This window comes from Pan troglodytes, chromosome 13 (genome assembly GCF_028858775.2).
Source record: "Pan troglodytes isolate AG18354 chromosome 13, NHGRI_mPanTro3-v2.0_pri, whole genome shotgun sequence".
NCBI classification, from domain to species: Eukaryota; Metazoa; Chordata; class Mammalia; order Primates; family Hominidae; genus Pan; species Pan troglodytes.
Window position 1 is genome coordinate 76,577,042 of NC_072411.2, and position 13,775 is coordinate 76,590,816.

The 13,775-nt window shown below is 44.1% G+C and overlaps 1 long non-coding RNA gene and 1 other non-coding gene across 2 annotated transcripts; both read right to left on the reverse strand.

The window, feature by feature from the left end:
- Positions 1-1,902: 1,902 nt before the first annotated feature.
- On the reverse strand, positions 1,903-5,042 carry LOC134808053 (uncharacterized). Its single transcript, XR_010150157.1, has 2 exons — positions 4,684-5,042; positions 1,903-3,471 (listed from the first exon to the last, which is right to left on the reverse strand). It is a non-coding gene; the product is annotated as an uncharacterized LOC134808053 (long non-coding RNA).
- An 8,450-nt stretch (positions 5,043-13,492) lies between these two features.
- On the reverse strand, positions 13,493-13,599 carry LOC112208550 (U6 spliceosomal RNA). Its single transcript, XR_002943010.1, has one exon. It is a non-coding gene; the product is annotated as a U6 spliceosomal RNA (small nuclear RNA).
- Positions 13,600-13,775: the final 176 nt, after the last annotated feature.

Here is a 13,775-nt window from a genome sequence, read left to right on the forward strand (position 1 = left end):
CTATGAAGATGGTGATCAAACACCCCAGATTTCAAATAATCTGTCCTATGATCAGACCAGCCCATTTGCCCTGGTGTCTGATTAGGAAAGTATGATCACTGTCACCATAGAATAACGCCTCCCAACTTCTCTACCCACTTGGATGTTTTCCCCACTCATTTCATTGTTTTGGATATCACTTTAGATTGTGGCCCTTCTCTTTCTGCCAGAAGCAAAATTCCCCCATGTGTCTACAGTAGAAATGCCCTCTCTTCAGGGATCATGCCTGAAATTCCATTTCGTCAATTAAAATTAGACAAAGTATGGCAGGAGCCTAGCTCCCTTTGAAAAGCTACCTACCTAATCAGTATTCCAAGTGATTTAAACGTCCATTATCACAATAAAGTTCAAAGACTTTAAAGATGCATGAAGTGATGCATTCAAGCAGGTGAACATTACTTGTCTTGGAAAAGTCACTGGAGGGTGGAAGGCAGGGTTAGGGTTCAGCTTTTGAGATTAGATAAGAGCAAAGAGCAACTTCAAAACTCCCTGGGGGCAGGCTTGCTGTCACCAGTGGTGGGGCAGGCAGTGGGCTTACTGTTCTCTCTGACACTGTGACTTGTGTGACCAGGGCACAGAATATGTCAGAATCTTAGGTATCTTCTATGGTACTTAGCCCCGTGAGTCAGATACACCAGAGGTGCTGAGGGGATGCTTGTAGACTCACTTTTACAGATAACTTTCACGTAGATCTAATGTGTGTGGCACACCAGATCGATGCATTTGCAACCACCTTCCTGGTCCACAGTGTCAAAACATGCCTGAAATGCCAAGAAGAATGTTTGTATTTGAGCATAATTTTTCAGGGAGGCAGGGCTTTGATTTTCCTGATTTTTTTGTGTTTCATTTTTTTAACCTATGTAGCAAGAATATTAGAAATAAAATTTAGGAGAGGATAGACAATCCTTGGGTGTATGGAGACAGGGAATGGCTCCCGGCAGCTGAATAAATAGCATGCATGTATCTGGCTTTCTGGGCCCTACCCAAGCCTTTTTACAACTACCAGGTGTTTTATAGACACATTTTTCTATGTAGTAGTCAAACTGTAAACAGCATGAATCCTGAATGATAATCGTGTCTTAAAATAATAATAATAAAAGAAAGAAAATAAGAGACAAGCATCACGATTTTCCCAATTGAAATGTCTTTTGGTTTTGCCTTTGGTGGCACAGGGTCAAGGGTGTGGGGGCATTTGTGTGGCATTCACTATTCTTTCAACCTGTCCTGATTATGGAACCCTTTAAGGTCCGTCCTCCACTTGGAACCACGGTGCTCTGAGAGGACGCTGAACTCACAGCAGCCCACACACAATTCCAGTGATACTACTGCAATGTTTTGTACACAGAATCTTAGGTTTGTTGGGTAAATGTGGCATCATATTTTGTTTTAGCAATTTGTGAACAGTCTTGCTTCTCCTTCATACTTATAAGTTCATCAGGCCAAGGATTAAATCGTATGCACCCAAATACCTCTTAGTATACAAACGTCTGCACTCAGTAGCGTTTCTGGCTGAGCAGGTGGAAGAAGGGCCACGTTCGCCAATGTCATGAGGGGCCAGCATCTTTAACCTTCACGCCCACATCACCAGCCTTGCCTTCTTCACAACAGAAATGTTGTCCCACTTCCTTTCCAGGTCTCTCAGATTCATGGTACCAGTTGGAAAGGGACCTGAGAGATTATTTAGGCTAAAGGTTTCATTTTATAAATGACAAAATTAGGGTTGAGCAAAATGGGGTGATTTAGTTTGTGCAAAGCCAAGAAAAAAAATTAGAGCCTCTTAAAAGTCATTTTTCCCCTGAAATAAAGTATCTTCATTTCACCGTTATAAATATATGTCCTCATGTAGTTGCTATAATCAACCACTTCTCAAGAAAACTCTAAAAGCTTTATTTCCCATATGACACATTTCAGAATATTACATAAGAAGCTCTCACCAAGACACCAAGGTAAAATATATATGACAAGCCAAAGACATGTGCCATAAAAAAATAAGAAATCTTCAAAGGGGAAATCCGAAAAGTGGCCACATGACATCACTCTCTGCCTACTTTCGAGGTAAGACGATGTTGAAGTTCTGAGGGGGCTCAATAAATAACACCTCTCTTCCCCCTCCAGGTCCTGCACAAATTGAAAACATAATAGGAGATGGACTCAAATGCCACCTTCATGACTGAGGTGCCAAGCTGGAGGGCAGGAGTTGCCCTCCGGTCCTGGTTTAGGCTGACCTTCTGAACGGGGCCTGAGTGCAGGACCACACGGGCAGGGAGCCGAAAGGAGCCGGAGGGGAGCTCAGAAGGGAGGGCGGGCCCAGCTCTCCTGGCGGCCAAGGAAAAAACCTGGAATGTTAGAGCTGGTGCAGGACTCTCCAGGGTGACCGAGCCACCCAGAACAGGGAGGAGCCATTCTCCATACCAAAAAGTCAGGACCGGCTGAAAGCCCCTCCCAGCCCTCCGCCCTCTGTCGGCGGGGCTTCGCCCCATCCCTGCCCGGTGCTGGTGACTGGTGTTTGACTCCCTCCTAGAAAAAGAGATGGGCCTGGGTTGGTTGAGAGAGAGAGAGAAAGGAAGAGACTGAGAGGAGGCTTAGCTCCTGTCCAACAGGGCCACCTAGAGGGACTCTCAGGCCTGAGCGGGGAGCAGCAGAGTTTTGAGACAGAGCTGATCAAAGGAACCTCAACAAACAACCCCAGCCATGGAGGCGGCGGTGTCTCTGAAGACCCCATGAGAGCTTCAAACAAGGGAGAGAGGTAACTTTAAATATCACAACCTAGCCCAGGAAAAAAGAATCTGCCCTCTGAGACGATCAATTAAGAGCTTTTCTCCCTTTCTCCCTCCTCCTCCTCCCGCTTTGAGCCTGGAACAAATCATGGTAGTAAAATGGCGGCAGAGAGCTAGTAATGTGTCTGGAACTGGTGGGTTCTTGATCCCACTGACTTCAAGAATGAAGCCGCGGACCCTCACGGTGAGTGTTACAATTCTTAAAAGTGGCGTGTCGGGAGTTTGTTCCTTCTGATGTTCGGATGTGTTCGGAGTTTCTTCCTTCTGGTGGGTTCGTGGTCTCGCTGGCTCAGGAGTGAAGCTGCAGACCTTCGCGCTGAGCGTTACAGCTCTTAAGGTGGTGTTTCTGGAGTTGTTCATTCCTTCCGGTGGGTTCGTAGTCTCGCTGGCTTCAGGAGTGAAGCTGCAGACCTTCGCAGTGAGCGTTACAGCTCTTAAGGTGGTGTTTCTGGAGTTGTTCGTTCTTTCCGGTGGCTTCATAGTCTCGCTGGCTTCAGGAGTGAAGCTGCAGACCTTCCCGGTGAGTGTTACAGCTCTTAAGGCGGTGCGTCTGGAGTTGTTCGTTTCTCCTGGTGGGTTCGTGGTCTCGCTGGCTTCAGAAGTGAAGCTGCAGACCTTCGCGGTGAGTGTTACAGCTCATAAAGACAACGTGGACCTAAAGAGTGAGCAGCAGCAAGATTTATTGCAAACAGAGAAAGAACAAAGCCTCCACAGTGTGCAAGGGGACCCCAACAAGTTGCCACTGTTGGCTCGGGCAGCCTGCTTTTATTGTCTTATCTGGCCCCACCCACATCCTGTTGATTGGTCCATTTTACAGAGAGCCGAGTGGTCTGTTTTGACAGGGTGCTGATTGGTGCGTTTACAATCCCTGAGCTAGACACAAAGGTTCTCCACCTCCCAACCAGAGTAGCTAGATACAGAGTGTTGATTGGTGCATTCGCGAACCCTGAGCTAGACAGAGGGTGCTGATTGGTGTGTCTACAAACCTTGAGCTAGATACAGAGTGCCAATTGGTGTATTTACAATCCCTTAGCTAGACATAAAGGTTCTCCAAGTCCTCACCAGAGTAGCTAGATACAGTGTGGATTGGTGCATTCACAAATCCTGAGCTAGACACAGGGTGCTAATTGGTGTGTTTACAAACCTTGAGCTAGATACAGAGTGCTGATTGGTGTATTTACAATCCCTTAGCTAGACATAAACGTTCTCCAAGTCCCCACCACACGCAGGAGCCCAGCTGGCTTCACCCAGTGGATCACGCACCTGGGCCACAGGTGGAGCTGCCTGCCAGTCCCGTGCCATATGCCTGCACTCCTCAGCCCTTGGGTGGTTGATGGGACTGGGCACCGTGGAGCAGGGGGCGGTGCTCGTTGGAGAGGCTCTGGCCACGCAGGAGCCCACGGACGCCGGTGGGGGAGGCTCAGGCATGGCGGGCTGCAGGTCCCGAGCCCTGCCGGGCGGGAAGGCAGCTAAGGCCCGGGGAGAAATTGAGCACAGCAGCTGCTGGCCCAGGTGCTAAGCCCCTCACTGCCCGGGGCCGCAGCCGCTCCGAGTGCGGGCCCGAGCCCACACCCACCCGGAACTCGCACTGGCCCACAAGCACAGTGTGCAGCCCCGGTTCCTGCCCGTGCCTCTCCCTCCTCACCTCTCCGCAAGCTTAGGGAGCCGGCTCCGGCCTTGGCCAGCCCAGAAAGGGGCTCCCACAGTGCAGCGGTGGGCTGAAGGGCTCCTCAAGTGCTGCCAAAGTGGGAGCCCAGGCAGAGGAGGTGCGGAGAGCGAGCGAGGGCTGTGAGGACTGCCAGCACGCTGTCACCTCTCAGTAACAGTAGGTGGACGACAAGAAAAGATGCCTCCCGCCCCTCTTTACCTGGCTTTCTGGCTGCTGAAGGCCCCACACAGGTGAAGGGAGAAGTTTCAACTTGAAATCTGGTTTTAAGAATTGATTATGGGCCAGGAGCGGTGGCTCATGCCTGTAATCCCAGCACTTTGGGAGGCCGAAGTGGGCAGATCAAGAGGTCAGGAGATTGAGACCATCCTGGCCAACTTGGTGAAACCCCGTCTCTACTAAAAATACAAACAGTTAGCCGGGCGTGGTGGCAGGCGCCTGTAGTCCCAGCTACTCGGGAGGCTGAGGCAGGAGAATTGCTTGAACCCGGGAGGCGGAGGTTGCAGTGAGCCGAGATAGCGCCACTGCACTCCAGCCCGGGCGACAGAGCGAGACTTCATCTAAAAAAAAAAAAAATTGATTATGACACAAAACTAGATATTCTAACTTCTCAGTTGAGACTGTTGGAGACTTAGAGTGACTATAGGACTTTTTATTACTTAAGAGTGATAAAAACGAGTTGTAAGATTATGGAGATTTTCATTCTGGAGCAAGAGAAGAACTTTTCCCCTACTGAGTAATCTGAAAAGGACAGCGGGAATCAAAAACAAGGTTGCTTTCTCCTTTGAATATATTGTTTTCTTCTTCAAATCTAAAAATCTGTTGATTTCATGTTTTCACTTTTATTTCTCTAACCCACTGAAATGTGATTGCTTCTGGTATCCCTAAGTTTATCAAGCATACTACTAAACCAGCATTTGGGACATTAAGAACACTGGACACTCCAACTAACCAGGGGCTGAATCCTACTGACTGCACTCGCTATGTTTTGTCCAGGTGGCACGGTGCCTGGGAAACAACTGCAGGGCTGTTCCTCCAGCAGTTTATGAACTCAAGAAGTAAAATGAGAGGAGAACCCAGGGGGCACCAGGCTGCTGCCTCTTGGTTTTGGTTCAAAAAAAAGAAAAGAAGAACAATGATAAATGTATTACAGTCAGTAACCGTTTCTGATTTACACTCAAGGTGGTCTTGCTATGATCTCAAAGCGCTCTTCCAGCAAACAGCACTGCTATTAAAACCTGTTGGTGATACAAATTGTTTAAGAATAAAAATCGGCTGGATGTGGTGGCTCACGCCTGTAATCCTAGCACTTTGGGATGCTGAGGTGGGTGGATCACCTGCGGTCAGGCGTTCAAGACCAGCCTGGCCAAGATGGTGGAACACCTTCTCTACTAAAAATACAAAAATACAAAAATTAGCCAGGCATGGTGACGGGCACCTGTAATCCCAGCTACTCGGGAGGCTGAGGCAGAGAATTGCTTGAACCTGGGAGGCGGTGTTTGCAGTGAGCCGAGATTGCGCCACTGCACTCCAGCCTGGGTGACAGAGCAAGACTCTGTCTCAAAAAAAGAAAAGAATAAAAATTAAAAACACACACAAGAAAACAAAGTAAAACTTGTTGGTGAGTAAACCGAATGAAATATGTTAAATCTCTGTCCAATCCTTTCCAAAGTCAGGCAGAGGAGGCCAACTTGAGTACTTATCACCATCTCCCAGCACCTTTTGTTGTTTGATTAGAATAGATTCCCTCTGTAAGACATTAATGATTTCCAAGGCTGCTTTAAGAAGTTTCTTTATTATACGGGAAGTGATTGAGAACTGGCAATCATGAATCTGGCTGTCTCTGCTCAGGAGCTTAAAGACTGTTCTGATGACGATAATTACATTTTTATGAATATCCTGCCTAGAGAGTAACAATTTTACTATGTCAAACCGCACCACACAAAGATGCATCAATTTCATCTGCAATGAAAAATAGAGCCTAATAGCACAGTTATATTTATATGATAGTCAAACATCAAGATGTAACGTAAGTGCTTCAACTAAAAGAATTCTGATCATTATTTAACCTTGAGATGATTAAGGTGAAAGCTTGTCAGCTTCCATGAATTACTTTTTTCATGATTTTTGCTGTTTTGGTTTGATTTTTAAAAATCCATAATTAACATTTATTAACATTTGGATTCTACTCCAACCTCCATGATGTGTGGGCAAGGGAAAAACAACAACAAAAAAGATCCATAGATATGATTAATGGTCAAAGAGAGAGTATTAGGTAATTATAAGTCATAATTATGTTCTTGGTAAAATACCATACTAACTGGTTTTCTCCTTTTCTCTGCTAAGTTTCTTCAACTATAATGCAAATTATGGACAATGTATTTAGGTTAGATGCTATACATACATATTAATTTAATACAAAGAAAACTGTTTCATTGTGATTGTGCACCAGAGCTATGCCAAGTGTGGTCTGAGAACCAGCAACATTAAGCATTACTCAAAAACCTGTTGGAAATGCAAATTCTCAGGCGTTACCCCAGATCTCTTGAATCCGAATCTGTAGCAGTGGGCACAGGCCCCCGGGACTCTGTGTTAACAAGCCTTCCAGGAGGTGCGATGAGGTGTGAGAATCACTGCTCCAGCATCTTGTAACTCATTCTCCCCTCGCTAAAGTGAAACATAGGTAAGTGTGGAGGCTGCAATCCCAGCAACGCTGTAGGTGTTCCCTGTTAGCTGGAGGAGGGGGCATGTGTTCCTAGAAAGGGGGCCCAAGCGAACAGCCTGTTTTGGCCACGTCTCTTGAGTCCAGGTTCCTCTCCATTGGGTTTTCTCTTCTCTTTAAATCTCCTGAGGTCACAGTGTGCCCCAGGCCATAGTTTCTTCCCATTACCAGTCATAGTTGTTGTTTAACCTCTGTGGTAGGAGGGGTGTTTATGATACTCCTCATCATGTGAGGACTTCCACCACTCTGAAGCACCCTGTTGGTGCTTCCCCTTTATCACTGAGACTTCATTTCCTTGACATCATCTTGAGCTGCTTAAACATTTTTCTTTTTCCCAGACGGAGTCTTGCTGTTTTGCCCAGGCTGGAGTGCAGTGGCATGATTTCAGCTCACTGCAACCTCCGCCTCCTGGGTTCAAGGAATTATCCTGCCTCAACCTCCCGAGTAGCTGGGATTACAGGTGCCCGCCACCACACCCGGGTACTTTTTATATTTTTAGTAGAGACAAGGTTCCACCATGTTGGCCAGGCTGGTCTTGAACTCCTGACCTCGTGATCTGCCCACCTTGGCCTCCCAAAGTGTGCTTAAACATTTTTAACATCTGCCATGATACTCTTCTATTTTTCTTTATGGCAGAAGTAACACTATTTACCTTTTGACAGCACAATGGACCAAAATTGTTTACCAGAACTCACCAGAAAGTGGCATGGAGAGGGGCCACACATTGCCAACACACTGAAAGAAACGCAGTAGAACACACACTCAGTACAGAGTGCTGATGCTCCCTGGCCGGGACCGCACAGTGCTGTTACCGTAGGAGTTTTCTTTGGCAGAGAGGATAGGGTAGCACGTAGCATGAGGGAAAAGTGTCATCAGAATTTGGTGACAGATAGATAGATAGACAGATATAGAGATACTTTTTATTCTGGTAAAAACATAACAAAACTCACCATCTTAAATATTTGTAAGTGTATGGTGAATAGTGTTAAGTATATTGACACTGTTGTGAAACAGATCTCCAAACTTTTTAATCTTGTAAAACTGACACTCTATACCTTTTAAACAACTCCCACTTCCCCCCTACTCTTAGCCCCTGGCAACCACCATTTTACTTTCTGTTTCTATGATTACTTTGGATAGCTCATAAAAATGAAATCATCCAGGCAGGTGCAGTGGCTCACACCTGTAATCCTAGCACTTTGGGAGGCCGAGGCAGGAGGATTGCTTGAGCCCAGGAGTTTGAGACCAGCTGGGCAACACAGTGAGATCCCCATCTCTGTTATTAAAAAAAAAAAAAAGGAATCACTCAGTATTTGTCTTTTCTTGAATGGCTTATTTCACTTAGCATAATGTCCTCAAGGTTTACCTAATAGAAACATTTTTGAAGGAACGCATATTCGAGACAATAGCATTCTAATGAATCAGCACACATGGGACAGTGTTAAAAGAAGTGAATCAGTATGACAAAAAGTGAACACCATCTTGGTGATTTAATCTTCGTATTATTTCATATATTCTTTTTTGTTTTAATTTATGCAGGCTTGGCTGGGTTTGGTGGGTCATGCCTGTAATCCCACCACTTTGAGAGGCCAAGGCGGGTGGATCATTTGAGGTCAGGAGTTCGAGCCCAGCCTGCCCAACATGGTGAAACCCTGCTTCTACTAAAAATACAAAAATTAGCCAGGTGTGGTGGCATGTACCTGTAATCTCAGCTACTCAGGAGGATGAGGCAGGAGAATTGCTTGAACCCAGCAGGCGGAGGTTGCAGTGATCCCAGATTGCATCACTGCACTCCAGCCTGGGCGACACAGAGAGACTTTGTCTCAAAAATACATAAATAAATAAAAATAAAAATAAAATGGATGCAGGCTCCATCGTCTATGGAGATGGACTCATCCACATTATTTCATATATGCTATATATTTTAATACTTTTTTTGTTTTATTTTTTAGTCCAGGTTCCAGGCTTATGAATACATTGTTTTAGAGGCTCAGTGCAAGGGCAAAATCTTTAGAGTGGTGCTTCTGAAATCTGAATGTGAATCAGAATGACCTTGAAATTTGTGAAAAATACAAATTCCCTGGGTTCCAAGAGATTCTAATTTTGGTAGGTCTGAGGTGGAGCCCAGGAATCAGCATTTAACAAGCACTCCAGGTGATTCTTTCCTTCTGAGAGACACTGCAAGTCTAAATCAGCAGGGTAGAGCAGTGCCTGTGAGGGTGAAGCAGTGAGGCTCAACCCCTTTCACAGGTGTTGTACCTTCTTTGGATCCTCCTGATGCATTGTATCTGGACTTTGAATAACAATTAATGTACTCTGCCTAGTTCTAGAGTTTCTCATGTCCTTGCCTCAGCCCCGCCCAAAGACCACAGGCTTCCTGAGATACAGGCATTTTGCAGTACCGACCTGCATATCCTCAGCTGGGCTTACCTCATGCCGTCTCTGTTGTGAGAAGATGCGCAATAATATTTGTCAAATGAATGAAGACAATAAGGACAGAAATGCGATGAAAAGAATGTGACTGAAAGAGTCAGAGAGGAATTTAGTCTTGGCGTGTAAGCCCAACAGCTGTGAGGCCTTAAGTTACTTCCTCTCTCAGGCCTTAGCCCTGCACCTGTGACATGGGGATCAGTTTCTTCCTCCTTCCTCTTTCTGAGGGCTGCTGTGGGGTACAAATGACATAAGGTATGTAAAAATGCCTGAAAACTGTGGAGCCACTCTTTTCAATTTTGTTGAATATGATTGTCTTTTTGCTTTACTGAGTGTTAGGTAGTATGATGAGGCAAAGAACACAAGGTTTACTTCTGGCTATTACCGAAAACGAATCCTATTATTTGGTATTTAAAAGAGCCACATGGCTTTCCAACTCCAAGGAGAGTGACAAAGAAATTTAGTACTATAAATTTATGATAGGAATGGTAGAAATATCCTATAAATAATGAACAGTACAAAGGAAGGGAGATTCACAGGAAAGCAAATTAGGCACACTGCAGTTTGATTCTGACATGGGGATTGCCCATAACCTGTAACTGCTTAATGAAATGACTTCTGGCTTCTCTGAGATCACCTTAAAAGGTAGCAGGTATCTGATAAGATGAGCTGAAAAGCAAATTTATATAATATCCTTTTTAAAACTTCAAGGCAGGGATTATAACCACCCCCTAAACTGCAAAGAACCAAAAGAAGTTGGATCACATCCAAGAAGCAATGTGTCCCAGGTGGTAAACGCAGAGCCAGTCCACAGTCCAATGAGGAAAGTGAGAACAACGGAGCAAGCTTTCCAGGAAGCTATGTTTATTCAGTTGAGCCAACTGCCTCATTCTCAAATGAGGTCTTCCATTGTCTTGGCTCACTAAGGTTCTTACTTATAGGAAATATCGGTATTTTTTTAAACTGACAAATGAAAAGTTGACAATGATATTACTCCCCATTCAAATTTGATCAGGCAGCTTTGAGTTTGAATTCTCAATCCACTTAAGGCAAGTGGCTGAGGCAAATTTCTAATCCACTCAGGCTTTGATTTCTCTATGTATAATGATACAAAGATTGGCAATAATATTTGTAAAGAGCCTAGCTCAAATTGTAGTATTGGTGGTGGTTATATGAAAAAGAAAGACAATATATGTGTTGTCATTTAGATACATAAATTAGGCAGAGTGTCTTCTTTTTAAAATTTTTTTATTGTTTTAAGAGATGGGGTCTCTGGCACCCAGGCTGGAGTGCAGTGGAAGGATCATAGCTCATTGCAACCTCAAACTCCTGGGCTCAAGTGATCCTCCTGCCTCAGCCTCCTGAGTAGCTAGGAGTATAGGCACATGCCACCATGCCCGGCTAATTTTTAAAATTTATTTGAGACAGGGTCTGGCTATGTTGTCCAGGCTGGTCTTGAATTCCAGGGCTCAAACAATCCTCCCACCTCAGCCTCCCAAAGTCTTGGGAATACAGGTGTGAGCCACTGTGCCTGGCCATGGTAGCGTGTCTTGATGGTATAAAATTACTGTTTTCATTACTGTGTTAGATGTTTTTTCATTTTCCCATGGTGGCCTCCTTTGGGACTGTCCATGCTTTTGCTCCAAGAGTAAATTTCAAAGGAGCAAGCATGAGTAGGAATTTTCCTTGCATGCACACAGCCAGCCAAACACCCCTATGTCCGTGATGAGGTGCATTCCAGAACCAGTGGTAGGATGGGGTTGGGTTGTACCTACTAGCTGAAGTTTTTGTTAGATGTAGAATTTAAACTCACACTTGGTTCTGGGTCTAGTATTTAAAAACTTCCTATTGTATTATGTATATCTTTATATTCCTAGTGCTTAATAAATTATAGTTCCTCAACTACTGTTTGTTGATGATTTGAATAAGTAAATGTACAAATAAATATCAGGGAGTACAACAGCTCCATTAAATCATGTGGGTTTTTCCAATTATTTGCTGCTATTTGTTTCTGGAACTGATCTGAAATAGATAGCATTTTGATGTGTGACCTTTAACTTACCAAGGCAGACAGAAAACAGGAAAAGGGTGGGAGTCCCTATGACTAAAATGTTTATGTTAAGTCCATGATGGATATTCCAGGTGTTCTGGTAGGCATCTTCCTGGCCAAAATTTAAGCTGAATTTGAGCGCAACGTCTAATAACGGCTGGACTTGTTTTCCAGGGACCTCAAAGGTATTTTCTTAGATAGGTCATGTTCTGGGGCTTTTGACTCTAATGCAATGTGGGCAATGCAATGACCATGTTATTTTAGAGACATTTACAGGTCACTCAGGGAGTATGAAGGAGGCAAACACTTTGGCTCTCTTATATCTGTCACTCACAGGAAGCTGGTGGCTTAAAGTTTTTAAGACATTTGTTTTGGTTGAGTTCTCCACCAGAAGTTGAGCAAGGCAGAATTGCAAGGGCAGGTCCAGGTTTTGTGATGTCTGAAGCTTTAGACAATATAAGTTGTCCTATTTAAGAAAGATAATATAAAATCATAAATAAAAAACTGGATATGAAAATGAGTATTTAACTTGAAGCCCCAGCCAGGCACAGTGTCTCACACCTGTAATCCTTGCACATTAGGAGGCTGAGGTGGGAGCCTCGCTCGAGGCCAGGAATTTGAGACTAGCCTGGGCAATATGGCGAGACCACCCCTCTTTACAAAAAAAAAATTAAAAATTAGCCAGGCATGGTTGCGCACCTGTAGTCAGTCCCAGTGACTCAGGAGGCTGAGGCAGGAGGATTGCTTGAACTCAGGAATCTGAGGCTGCAGCGAGCTATGATAATGCCACTGCACTCCAGCCTGGGTGACAGAATGAGACCCTTTAAAATAAAAAAAAATAATAAATAGAAGCCCCCCCCTTGCAACTGGGGGATCCCACAGCTTGAGCTTAATTAGCTTCTTATAAATGCACCTGTGTAATAATGGAAGCAACATTTTAAGACAAAGGTACTTGTGCTATAACGTTGATGAGTGGGACATTTCTAAACATTTACCAGTATGAGAAACACGTACATGCTAAATGTAACTCGACATAGACATTAAATGCCAAGTGTTTGGGCTGCAGGGAAGTGAGACTGGGGGAAGACAAGGGAGAAGGGAACTGGTGACTATTAGGTACCCAGGGAACCTTCAGTTAGTTGGAATGTTTAGAAAACTCGGAATCCTTGAATTTACCTTCCAAATTAATCAAAACCCAAAAGATATAACTTATTGGTCATCAAAAATCTTTCCAAATACTGTTTTTTTCAAGGTTCCTGTAGGTTTAACAATTTTTAAAAAACGAGTGTAATTTACCATGACATTGAGATTAGAAAGAAAGCAAATAAATTACTTAAGGGGGTAAGAACCTATAAAATATGTGTCTTCTCCACTAGTAGCAAGCCCTCTGTGGCTTGGGTGACTGAAGTTGCCCCCATGCCTGTTTGGAATGGGTGCTGGCCTCCTTACCTGCCACTCAGAGATCACTTGACCACTACAGTCACGGTGGGGATACCAGTTATTAATAGGTCATTTGTGGTGAAGCTGGTAAACAGTAAGCGCTCAATAAAAACTTATTAAATGAATGAATCAAATAAATAATTCCACTTTGAACAAACGAGGCCAGACTTAAAGCAATTTTTAGTCCTAAAGATTCTGCAGCTGAATTTTGTCAAGACTTATTTATTTATTTATTTATTTATTTATTTATTATTATACTTTAAGTTGTAGGGTACATGTGCACAATGTGCAGGTTAGTTACATATGTATACATGTGCCATGCTGGTGTGCTGCACCCACTAACTCATCATCTAGCATTAGGTATATCTAAAAATATGGAACGCTTCACAAATTTGCATGTCATCCTTGTGCAGGGGCCATGCTAATCTTCTCTGTATCGTTCCAATTTTAGTATATGTGCTGCCGAAGCGAGCACTTGTCAAGACTTCTTTGACTGCGTTTGAGAATTCTGTCATGAATATGGCCTAGGTTTGATGGCAAAATGATTAAGAAATGAAGTGGAGTTAATTTTCATTGAGTGCCTAACATATGCCAGGTATCTTGCTTGAGTTTTGCATATTTACTTATTTATTTAAAATTTTATTTTTTTTC